This window comes from Plecotus auritus, assembly GCF_963455305.1.
Source record: "Plecotus auritus genome assembly, chromosome: 4".
Classification (NCBI taxonomy): domain Eukaryota; kingdom Metazoa; phylum Chordata; class Mammalia; order Chiroptera; family Vespertilionidae; genus Plecotus; species Plecotus auritus.
The window spans coordinates 66,429,056-66,441,624 of NC_137775.1; the positions used below are offsets into that span (position 1 = coordinate 66,429,056).

A 12,569-nucleotide genomic window follows, 5' to 3' on the forward strand; every position below is an offset into this window, starting at 1 on the left:
TTTTTTTTTTAAAAAAAGTAGGAACATTTATCTCAGAAAGCCTAAATGGAGAATATCGTATTGGTAAAATGCTCTGCTTAAGACAACTGCGGCTGTTTGATTCTTTTCCGCTTGGAAAACCTAAGTCCCAACTCCCAATCTGTCTTTAAGAGCTTCAGCTAGTAATTCCCTCTGGGTAAGGAGCAGCAGTCCTTAAAAGGGACGGCCGGTTTTCCGCAATCTTTCACGGGGCGAGCAGAGCTATATCCACTGATAACCCAGCTGCCGAGGAACCGAGCAGAGCCGGCTCCAAACTTCTCAGCTGTTGACAGGCTTGACTTGCTGAAAACACTGGTTAAATATAGCACGCGCAAGCCAGCTCCTCAACAAAGTCCCTGCCCTGCCGGTGTTGTGCAGGGAGCAGAGACCAGAAACCTAATCTCGAAACCCAACAACACCTAGCAACAGTTAAAAAACTTTTAAACAAAAGTCTGGGTGGGAGATCTACAACAGCCTCCAGTGTCTGCGGACCGGGATTTCAGGGCGAAGAAGCTGCTCTCCCCTTCTCTCCACTGTTTCCTGCATGACTTCAGCTATTGGCTAGTCCTGGGAAAGCAAGTGGGAAAAGCTTTTCCCTCTGTATTCTTTTGGGCTGGATAGTTTTCCAGGACTCCAGTCTCTCTCTTGGGCTGTGGGACAAGCCACTGTGTTCTTCAAAGGATAAGCTACCGCTGTAAAGGACACCCCCTGGGTTAAGCCAGCTGCCATCAGGTAAGAGCAAAAACATAGTTTTCATTCTTTAAAGAAATTTCTGCTTCCATAGGAAGAGAGTTCTCTGCGATTCTTTGTTGTCTGTTTCCTTTGATTCTTACTGTTCCACTATGTGATAGCACATTTGGGCATTATGATAATCATTGGGAATTATTTTTTAAAGAACGAGAAACACCATGTCTTTCTCGGAATTGTACTGGTTCCTTTTTAAACATGAAGATTATGATGTTTTAGTGGCCATCGAAATATTTCTGCCCAGTTATCATTCTTTGGCAGGTAACAGAAATATGACAAGGGACGATTTCACAGCTCCTTTCACAGTTAGGATGGCTAACCAATGGAAGGGATATTTTCCCTAGAAGCAAAATAACTAGTTTCATTTATTGGAACTAACTGAACAGCTTGTGTGGTAAAGGGGAGGGAAGACCTAAGGGTGTTTGCATTGCTGTACTTTTGACTTGCTGCTATCTGCTTTTCCCTTTGCCTGATTCTCTGATTACACTGGTACACCTTGTGCTGGCTCTGACCTCGTTACATTACAGCCACCCCAAGTGCTTCTGACTAGGCACAAAATATGCCTGGATATTAAATCACTGCTTTTGCAGTTACAGAATACAAACTACTCAGGAGAATATTATTTGCGTTTTATTTTTAAAGAAAAAAACAAATTGAGGAATTGCTTGTACATAGATAAAACAGATTTTGATTTTTAAAACTGAAGTTGAATCTATTAAAAAAAATGAAAAAAATCCTTTCTTGAGTTGTACGAATGTGTGTGTAGTGTATTTATCAAACAGTGAAGGAAGTCCTTCTTTCATCTGTTAGTATATTCTCGCTCCTTCCATGAATTGCCATGCATTTTTCTCAGAATTGATTAGAGTTGTCAATTTCATATTGAATCTAACAAAAGTTATGTCAGTACATTGGTGATGTGGTTACAGTTGACACCTGTTGTCTGTCATTGGGTTGGATTTGTGTAAGAAGTTTGTTCCTTTAAAGCAGTGGTTCTCAACCTTTCTAATGCCGCGACCCTTTAATACAGTTCCTCATGTTGTGGTGACCCCCAACCATAAAATTATTTTCGTTGCTACTTCATAACTGTAATTTTGCTACTGTTATGAATCGTAATGTAAATATCTGTTTTCCGATGGTCTTAGGCGACCCTGCTAGTGGTTCTCAACCTGTGGGTCGCGACCCACAGGTTGAGAACCGCTGCTGTAGAGCCTAAGACCATTGGAAAACACAGATATTTACATTACGATTCATTAACAGTAGCAAAATTACAGTTATGAAGTAGCAACGAAAATAATTTTATGGTTGGGGGTCACCACAACATGAGGAACTGTATTAAAGGGTCGCGGCATTAGAAAGGTTGAGAACCACTGCCTTGAACATAATTTGAATGAATATTCTAATCTAAGGATATCAAAGAAGATGCAGATGAATATTTTACAAGGAATTATTTGAGTCTATTTTGTCAATTTAAATAAAGAATTTATCCAAGGTCAGTTTTGAACACATTGTTGACAAATAAGAAGGTATCAAACTTTTTAGTAGTTGTTCCTATTTTAAGAAAAACGAATTAAAGCTTATATATCGTATGTTCAGGAAAATGAAATAGTACAGACATTTGGTACATAGTAGGTATTATGTTTCATAATTCTGATTAAATGACTACTTTAAAAAGTGAATAAGCTAAATATTAGTAATAGTGTACAATGCACTCAGTAACCTTGGGTATCAGAGAATGAAACTCCTGGTACCTGAGTGGAGATGAAGTATCTTCTTCTTGAGTTTTGAAACGTCAGAACGAAATGCTCTACATTTTTCTTGTTTTTATCTTAGGAAGGGTCACATTATTGGCTAACAAATGTACATCTAAGACCAAAATCCATTTCTTAAAAATATTATCTGAGGCAAGGCAGTTTAAGATTGCGGAAGTTGTAAGTCCCTATGATGTCATTTTATTTTATTAAAAAATGTATTGACTTATTGGGGTGACATTGGTTAACAAAATTATATAGGTTTCAGGTGTATGATTCTATAATACATCCTCTGTTTATTGTATTGTGTGTTCACCATCCCAAGTCAAGTCTCCTTCCATCACCATTTATTCCTCCCACACCCTCTCCTTGCACCCCTTTTCCCTCTGGTAATCACCGTATTGTTGTTTGTGTCTATGAGATATTTTTTTTGTAATCCCTTCACCCTTTTCACCTAGCCCTGTAACCCCTCTCCCCTCTGACAGCTGTCAGTCTGGTCTCTACTTATGAGTCTGTTTCTATTTTGTTTGTTCGTTTGTTTTGTTCATTTGATTCCACATGTGAGTGAAATCATATGGTGCTTCTCTTTCTCTGACTGGCTTATTTTACTTAGCATGATACTCTCCAGGTCCCTCCATGCTGTTGAGAAGAGTAAGATTGCCTTCTTTTCTATGGCCGAGTAATATTCCATTGTGTAAATGTACCCCAGTTTTTTTTATCCACTCATATACAGATGGGCACTTGCACTGCTTCCAAATCTTGGCTATTGTAAATAATGTTGCAATGAACATAGGGATGCATATGTTTGAATTAGTGTTTCTGGTTTCTTCAGATATATTTCCAGAAGTGGAATCACTGGATCATAAGGCAGTTCAATTTTTAATTTTTTGAGGTAACTCCATTCTGCTTTCTACAGTGGCTACACCATTCTGCATTCCCACCTTCAGTGCAGGAGGATTCTCTTTTCTCCACAACACGTGTTGTTTGTTGATTTATCGACATAACCATTCTGAAAGGTGTGAGGTGCTCTCATTGTGGTTTTAATTTGAATCTTTCTGATGATTAGAGATATTGAGTATTTTTTTTCATATGTCTATTGGCCTTCTGTATGTCCTCTTTGGAGAAGTGACTATTTAGGTCCTTTGCCAATTTTTCAATTGGATTGTTGTTTTTTTGGGGGGTGTTGAGTTTTATAAGTTATTTATAAATTTTGGATAGTAACCCTTTATCAACTAATCTACCATTAGTTCTAGGCATGTAATTTCTTGTGGAGTCAGTAGAACAGTGTGTAGGTAACTGAGTGCGGCATTTGGCCCTGAGTGAAAGCCTGATGTTTCCTGATGAATTGACATTTTGAGTATCATTTTTATGGCTGTAAGTTTACCCTTGAGAATTAAAAGCAGCTCATGTTAGCCCTTGTGCTTTCCTCTAGCATGTGAATAGTCAGACTCCACAAACCATTCAGATTCTGTTCATTCAAGTTCACATTTCTGTGTTATTTTGGAATCCTCCTACCCCCTTTACCATAAGAGTTGTTAGATCCCATTATCATGTCTCCCACCACACTAAGGCTTACTCCCTTCACCCTCAGTCTGGATTGTAATGCTGGTGCTCCCTTACCACCCCTCATCCAGACCATCTTGCCCATGACCATGGGGTTAATTTTCCTAAAGCGTTCCTATGCTTGTCTCCTTACTCTTCTGTTATCTTCTGGGACTCATTGTTGCTGCCAAGCACCTAGGCTGGGTATTTTGAAAACCTTCCATCATCTGGCACGTACTTAACTTTTCTAGTCTCAGCTCCCACTACTCAACAAGTGTTTGTCTCTTCGCTTCAAATATTTCAGATTTGGGGCCATTCTCCAAACACACACACAGAGCACATTTCAGTGTTCTACCCCTGCCCATTTCACTCCCACATCGGGAACACCTTTCACCCCCTTTCTTGCAGAGGCCTTGTTTACTTTTAAAACCCACATCAGTGTCTTCCACGTTCACAGTGATTTCCAGGATCATGCCATTTAGAAGTGATGCTTTCTTAGTTTAGACAGTTTGGTGCTCTGCTCTAGAGCAGGGTTTGCCTTTTTAAAATCTGAACAGTTTTATGAAGATGATTAGGTCCGAAGCATTGTCCTAAGCATCACTTGGCTTTGAAGCTTTTTAGCCCTATACACATTGTAGATGTTTTATTAACGTTTTTGGCTCTAGATTCATGATGACAAATATGTAAGAAAGTATAGATAAGTATAAAATCATGAAAAGGAACTGTAATAATAGTTAAAAACTTTTTACCTCAGCAATTTCCTAGGAAAGTCTTCATAGTTTTCTCATGCCCAGAAAAGTTACAAGTAATTGTAATTAGGCTCATGTACCTGGTTGTGGAGATGATAATATCTCTTGAGAATGAAATAGAAAGGGGGATATATAAAGACAGTATATATTCATGCATGTCCTGTGTATGCACCTAGACTTTAAAAACTGTAATGCATATACTTTACTTTTATCATCTTTTGGTACCAGATGCCATTTATTAATTTTATTTTATTTTTAAATATATATTTTTATTGATTTCAGAGAGGAAGGGAAAGGGACAGAGAGATAGAAACATCAATGATGAGAGAGAATCATTGATTGGCTGCCTCCTGCACACCCGCTACTGGGAATCAAGCCTGCAACCCAGGCATATGCCCTTGACTGGAATCTAACCTGGGACCCTTCAGTCAGCAGGCTGACGCTCTATTCACTGAGCCAAACTGGCTAGAACACCAGATCCCATTTATAGTTACCTTTGGTACTATCTAAATTATGGCCCCTTCTATCTGATGGTCTTGATGAACTAGAATGGACTTGAGCATTAAAATACTTAAAATATCTTTTCTATTTTTCCCTAGATATTTAAAAAACACATTTCTGAGTTTTATTTTATTATTATTATTAAAAATATGTTTTTATTGATTTCAGAGAGAGGAAGGGAGAGGAAGAGAGAGATAGGAATATCAAGGATGAGAGAGAATTATTGATCGGCTGCCTCCTACATTCCCCCCATAGGTACTAAGCCCACAACCCAGGCATGTGCCCTAATGGGGAATTGAACTGTAACCTCCCTGGTTCATGGGTTGATGCTCAACCACTGAGCCACACCGGCCAGGCCTGAGTTTTATTTTTAATCACTCATGAAACCTATAGTCTTACTATGTGAGATAAAGCAAGAATCGTGACTTTGAAGCAATTTTTTTTTGTGTCCATCAAAAGAAAAGCATTATCTTTATATTTTAAGATGGCCAAGGAGTTTAAAATTATTCTAAATGGGTGTTTGGCAAGAATCACAATGGGGTTTTCCTAATGAAATTTGTGAAATATTGAATATATTCATTTAGCAGTGGTTTTCCTGTGGTTATAATTTTTACTTATTCCTTAGAAGTAAAACTTTGTGGTAAAATACACATTCTGCACTAATGCTAATTGGTTTTTTGGGGGGAAGATTAGTATTAATAAAACATGTGCCCTAAGAAATAGGATTTTATAGAGTTTGTTTAATCCACATTTTCACTAATGTGTCTCATTTTATTTTGTTAAACACCTGGGTTTTAGAAAAGCAGCATCATGGGAAGTGAGTGGGTAAACTTCAATTGAGATCTATTTCAGCAGAAAGGTTTAAAAGAAAAAGAAATTGCTAACAGCTTGTTAGAAAAATGACATTAAAACCTGCAGCATAAGTTTGTTTATGTATTAATTACTTTTAATATATATAGCAACAGAACACATCTTGTTTCCCCAAATCTGACTTGATGATATAGCAACAAGGACATGTTTATTGGTGTGGAGGAAGAGGTAGGAAAGGCTAGTCTCATAGGCCTGGACTCAGATTTCAGCTCACTGTAACCCTGGGCAAAAATTATTCTCTGTGCCTCATCTATAAAACAAGTATAATAATACTACCTTCCTCATAAAGTTGTTTTGAAGGTTAAATGAGTTAATAAAACTTATAGTTGCCTGGTAGACTTTTCAATAAATTTAAGCTATTATGATTTTATTACCACACCATAAAAGTTGTTATCTGTTTATTTTAGTCTTTGTTGCACACAAAATTCTTGGATACAGATAATCTGCGAACTCAAGTTCATAGATCATAGAAAACAGAAGAATGTATTGTTTAGATTTGGAATCCTGTTTGGGACATACTTTGCTCCTGGGTACTCTAAGCAGACATAGTTTGAACACCAGCCAATAATTTAGTATGGAGTTTATATTTCAAACCCTCCCTTATCACTCAGCAGTCTGCTGTCTCACAGAATCATTGTTTAAAAGGTTAAGAAATCACCAACAGCAAAAACTATACTATGATTTCTGTATTTGTACTTGGAGATGAAGTGTGCTTATACATGGTGCTTGGGTGTCTCCTTTATAGCTGACTACACTGGGCAATAGAGACTTCTTCCTCTATGGAGGAATATATTAATTAAATTTATCTCTCTTTATATCTTCCCTTCAAGGTTTTGTTTGTTTTACTAACCTAGTAACAGATAAAAATAAAAAGACCAAAAAAGGTCATCTCATGCTAGCTTTAACCTTACCAAAAGGAAATGAATTCTTGCTATTCATTGCCCTTAATCCTATTCATTCTTCTTAAACATGACAAGAAAGTATAATCCAAGATGAACAAAAAGTGTTATATCATAAATATGTGTGTATATATTATGGGGTGATGACTGTTTTTATGTTTAATTTAACAAATGTATATGAAACACTCATATAAGCAGGGAAGTTTCTTAGTAGCTTTAGTGCCAACAAATCTTATGCAGGGTAGTTACAGTTTAGACCTGTCCATTTTGCTTTATTTTTCTCACTTGAAAGAATGAGTTTCTAAAAGATAAGGCAGACTGAGTTTTACAACTGTCATTCTTGAATGAAAACCCTATTGTGGAAAGAAAGAAGGAGGGAAGGAAGGAAGGAGAGGGGAATGGAAGGAAGGAAAAGAAAGAAATGAAGGAAACAGTTTTATTCCTGGATTTACCAAATACATTTTAAAGGTTCTAGGGCAAAAATATAGGAAGCATAAGAAAATGTATTGCATTATGTTCTTTCTCCTTAAATGGTCAGGCCTACTCTTCAGCTCTCAGAGAAGGGAAAAGGCTGCAGGCAGAATGCCCCTTTCCCTGTGGCAGTTTACTTTCAAAGGCCGTGCAGTGAGCTGTGGAAGAACTTAGAAAAAGGAAAGCAAAGCATGAGTTGAGCAGCTATAGTTGGCTGTAGCCAGCTGATTGCAGAACTTGAGAAAGTCCCAGCAGAGAGATGAAGAAACACGACATTAACCAGCACCCCAGTCCCTGAGAGCTTTGTGTAAGCCACAGCAGCACTGATAAGTCAAAAGAAGGTTGGTGCTGCTTTTCCTTTTTGGGAAATAGTGTCCGTGTTCATAATATTGGGTGATTTATGTGTTTCTGAGGTCTGTGAAAGGCAGACTAAAAATAATTTTTAAAGTTAATGCAGAAGTTATCTCAAATGATCTGACTTTGAGTACTTAAGGTTCAGGGATTTTCTGTTTCTTTCTTGTTTAAATGCTGCCACCTACTTCCTTTACCAAAACATAGATGAAAATGATTATTGTTGCTTCACTAGCCAAAGACCTTATATGTCTACACTTGAAAACAGTCTCTTTTTTTTGATCTTGCAATCTCCCCAAGGTATGCTGAAGTAATACATTACCTGCTGCTTCTCTTTGTAAGGAAAAGGTGTAAGAAAGCCATGAAATGGACATATTAGAGTTGACCAAATGCATTCTTTAAAAAATAATTTGCTAAAGATTTAAAGCCAAAAGACAATTTGATTGAAAACAGTGGACTGCTGACATCACCAAGATAATCAAGTTATTGCCAACTTGCTTTGTTTATTTAAGACAGCTTTGCAAAAATAAGGTTTTCACACATACATACACACAACACACACTCTCACACCCACACCCACACCCACGAGTCACAGGCAATACAGTAATCGAGATCAATGACTTTGTTTTTTCTTATATCTCTTTAATATACTGATGTCCTAAGGAACTCATTTGAGGGCCTGCTTCTTTGACTGAGACACCACAGCATAACAGGAAAGGAAGAGGCATTGCTGAGTTCATAATGCTATTTCAGTGTGCAGCCTAAGTGCAGGAGGAAATGACACCATGGGCCTGTCTTTGGAGCCTTGCAGTTACTGTGACGACAACACACACTAATGGAAAACAAAGATGGTCTGCTTGCCAGGAGAGCCAGGAAGAGTGTTGCCAGCTCAGATTTTTCCTAGTTATTCTGTAAGTCTTGAAATGTGACACTGGAGGTATTCAAGGCTCTTTGTGTTCGTTAACTGTTTAGTAAGTGACACATGCTTGAAGAGCAGCCTGGTATTTGGCTGAGGGAGGGGCCTTGCACACGACTTTAATTTTCACATGCTGTCTTGATAGGTATCATCTTCTGGTTTGGACACCACCAAACCAACTGCTTTGGTCACAGCCTGTTGTTTCTCTGGTCCGTAAGGAAGCCAGCTGCTTTGGTAGGGGCCCCTCCACTCTCAGTAACATATCCTCACCTTCTATATCCTGTTTATTCCACAGATCATTGCCCAGTACACCAAATGTTCCTACTAATGACTGGGACTTCTGGAGCCCAATTCTTATATAATAATATAATAGACAATATAATGGTAATAATAGCTACATATAACATATACCATTTACATAATACATATATTATAGAGTTATATAAAATTATTTAGTATGTATAAATGATAATAATAGCTAGCATTTGCCGGAGATTATACTGTACCAGGCATTGTGCCAAGCACTTTACATGGATGATTTTATTTACTTTGCACAACAGCCCTATGAGGCACTATTTTTATCTCTGTTTTATGGATTAGAAAAATGAGTCTTATAGATGGTTACTGCCCAGTGGTAGACGTGAAATTCAGACTCAGGCAGCTTGACTTTATTTAGCCCATACTTTCAACCACTTTCTTGTACTCTAAGCAGTTGTTCAAGGAAGATCTGCACCCAGATGATGTGAGATGTTTTAGTGAAAGGTGTAGAATGTGACACTGCAGGGGATCAGCTGTCCCGGTAGTCTGAAGAGATTCAAAGATCAAATAACAAAGAGATTCAGGGTCAAAAGGCAAATTTGGGCTCTTCTCCAGGGTTCCAAAGTGGCCCCAGAAGCTTCAGTGGCCAGAGGAGATGGGCAACTCAGAAAGAGCTACGCCTGGGGCACTGGATTGCAGAATCCACAGTTATTGATGGAGCAATGTGGTTCTTGGTTTGCACATTGCTGAGTTGGTTCCTGGTTTCCACATTGATTTCCTGGGAGAGGATGCCATGGAGCATTTGAATTTATGAGCTGTTATGGCTACTGTTATAGCTAGACCATTTGATACCATTGGGGTTTTGTTGACAACTTAGAACCCCACCTTCTATTGTAACATTTGAAATGCTTTGCAGATCTCTGCCTTGGTCATAAGCATTCAGTTTGTTAAGTAGGCTCAAGAAGGAGTCCTACAAAATACTTATTCCAGCTATTGGTAACAATATTCCTTGAAGTAGCCTTTGGTGGTGTATGTATATTGTTTGGAGCAGGCAGTGAGGTAGGGGACAGAAGGTCTCATTCCAGATAAGAGCTCTTACTGGCTCCCAATGACGTTGTTTAGGCAGTGAGTTATCAATCTGGCAGCATGTTGTTCCTTAAAAAACACCACCACCAACCAACCTCCCCCCCTCCCCCCCTCCCCCCCGCAAACACACACACAAAACAGAGCTTGCTATAATTTAAGGAAAATTACCTGATACTTTTCAGCCAGTGGTTTGCTACTGTGGAGTAATAGCATGAGGTATTTTATTTAATTATTTTATCATTATTAACCAAGAGTTACCTTTAATGAAGTTAAATGTCTGACATTTGGATATAATTGGAATTTTTGAGTTTCTATTTACACTTACGGCATTTAACTTTTGCAAGTGTCTGGAGTAAAAGAGCAATTCTAATAAAATTTTGATGGAGCAGATAATGGTTTGCTTTTTCTTATGCCAGTGGCCATAAATATTCTACTTTTCCAGTGTATCAAATATCTCAGGTGGTGGGACTGAATATCCCAGGAAGATGAATTTTTCATGTGAAGAGAACACATAACAAAATGAACCTCTACCCTCTGAGAAATTCTGTTCTAGGAATTAAAAACAGAATCTTGTCACAACTATACTAGCATACCCACCAATCCTCTCAACCCACTTATACACACTCATTACTAGTCTATGCAAGGACTTGCACCACTACTTACCTGACAGGCTGAATGTCTTCCTGAAGCAAAAAACACTTTTCTCTGTAGCATAGACTTATTTAACCCAAAATAAAGGTAGTGATGTATTACATTTCATCAAGGCTGTTTGTTTCTTTCACATGGTCTCTCCTGATTTTCTTGCAACAAATAAACTCAGAATTTCCATGTTGTCTTCTTCTGTCTTTATGTAAAAAGGTGTAACAGTATCAAAGGAGGGAAAGAATTAGTGCTATATCCTTTGGAGACAAAGGGCTTGACTAGTTGGCTTCTGGCAGTATATGTTTTTTTCTTCAATTATTCGAAATTTCTCTTGGCAACAAAACTTAGTAAAAATTTCCACATTAATATTAACTAATGCCTCTTAAATGGAAGATATTAACAGTTTATCATATTCATTCAAAGATTATCAAAGACATTCTCTAAGTGCTCCTAGTTCTCTTAACACCTCTGCACCTGGACTAATTTCAAGGAGGAATGGGGGCTCTGAGTCTCACACTGTTGAGAATCATACAGTTTTGGACCTACTAGAGCTATTCCAACCCATCAGGGAACTGAGAAGGTGAAAATCTCTAGACTCTGAGCTCACACGGAGCTCTCAGATCATTTTGTCTTGGTCTCAACACTTCCTGTGCATCAGATTCACCGGGGATGCTTTAAAAATGCAGATGCCTGGGCTGTGCCCCAGAAGTTCTGATTCAAGTTAGCCTGAGTAGGTACCCAAGTAGTGGTCTATTTTAGAAAGCTTTTGTGTGATTTTAATGTGCATCTAGGGTTGAGAATCAGTTATCTAGTGCAATCTTATCATTTACAGAAGACGGTACTAGGAGGAGGGAATGGAAATCGCTTGGCAGAAGTTACAAAGGCTCTGAGTCTCAGGCTATTATCCTTTCTATCACATGATCATAATAAACAACAAAGCAGCCAATATTTAATGAATACTTTCTGTGTATTAGGTACTGACAACCCCATGAAACAGACATTCATATACATTTACAGGTAAGAAGGCCTAGGCAATTGCCCCCCCCCACCCCCCCAAACAAGCAGGTGGCAGATCTGGGATCTGGGATTTGAGTCCAGGCAATTGGACTCTCAATTTGTGCTCTTAATCTTTTAATCACTTTGCTGTTCTGAGGGCAACTCTGAGATATAAGGTATTGAATGGCAGCTGTTTCCCGGTTTCAGCATCATGGGTCTTGTGGCATCTGGCCCTGGTGCTCTGAATTCCCATAACTGGGTTATCTGCTTGCCTAGAGAATGGGTCCTTGCCTTCTTTTCTATTTTCTGAATAAGTGGGCCAGTTGGAAGCAATCTGTTTTCTTAGAGATTGCTCCAAGGTGCTTCATTTTCCCCAGTGACATTGTTTCTTATGTCCTGTCTTTCCTTTCCCTTGTGGACCGATATAATATTTTCTGCCTTACTTTGGGGTACATATTTTTTTTTTAATCTTTCCATGGAAATTCTAACTGTAAACTTTACTCTCCTACTTAGAACCTTGGCTTTCTCCCTAGTCCTGTGGTCCTGTGAGTTTGGCTGGGTTCATATTTTCCCTGGGATTCCCCTGTCTGGGCTTTCATACCAGCTCTAACTTTCATGATATTAGCAACAACAGGAAGGGATTAATCACGTTGCTTCTCCTCTAACTGCAGGTGTGTTGGAAGCAAGCTGGTCTGTTCCATGGAACTGACTGGCCAGTGGGTCAATGTACTCTGAAGACCTGTAAAGTCTACGTTTTTAGGTAGCATGTATAGAA

The 12,569-nt window shown here is 38.5% G+C and overlaps 1 protein-coding gene across 2 annotated transcripts in view; it reads left to right on the plus strand.

Moving 5' to 3' along the window:
* The first annotated feature begins 221 nt into the window (after positions 1 to 221).
* FILIP1 (filamin A interacting protein 1) overlaps positions 222 to 12,569 on the plus strand; it is a 185,766-nt gene continuing 173,418 nt past the window's right edge. For both annotated transcript variants that reach the window (XM_080664014.1, XM_080664013.1), the window contains exon 1: positions 222 to 750. The gene's annotated coding sequence lies outside the window, so the exon portion shown is untranslated. The remainder of the gene's footprint in view (positions 751 to 12,569) is intronic.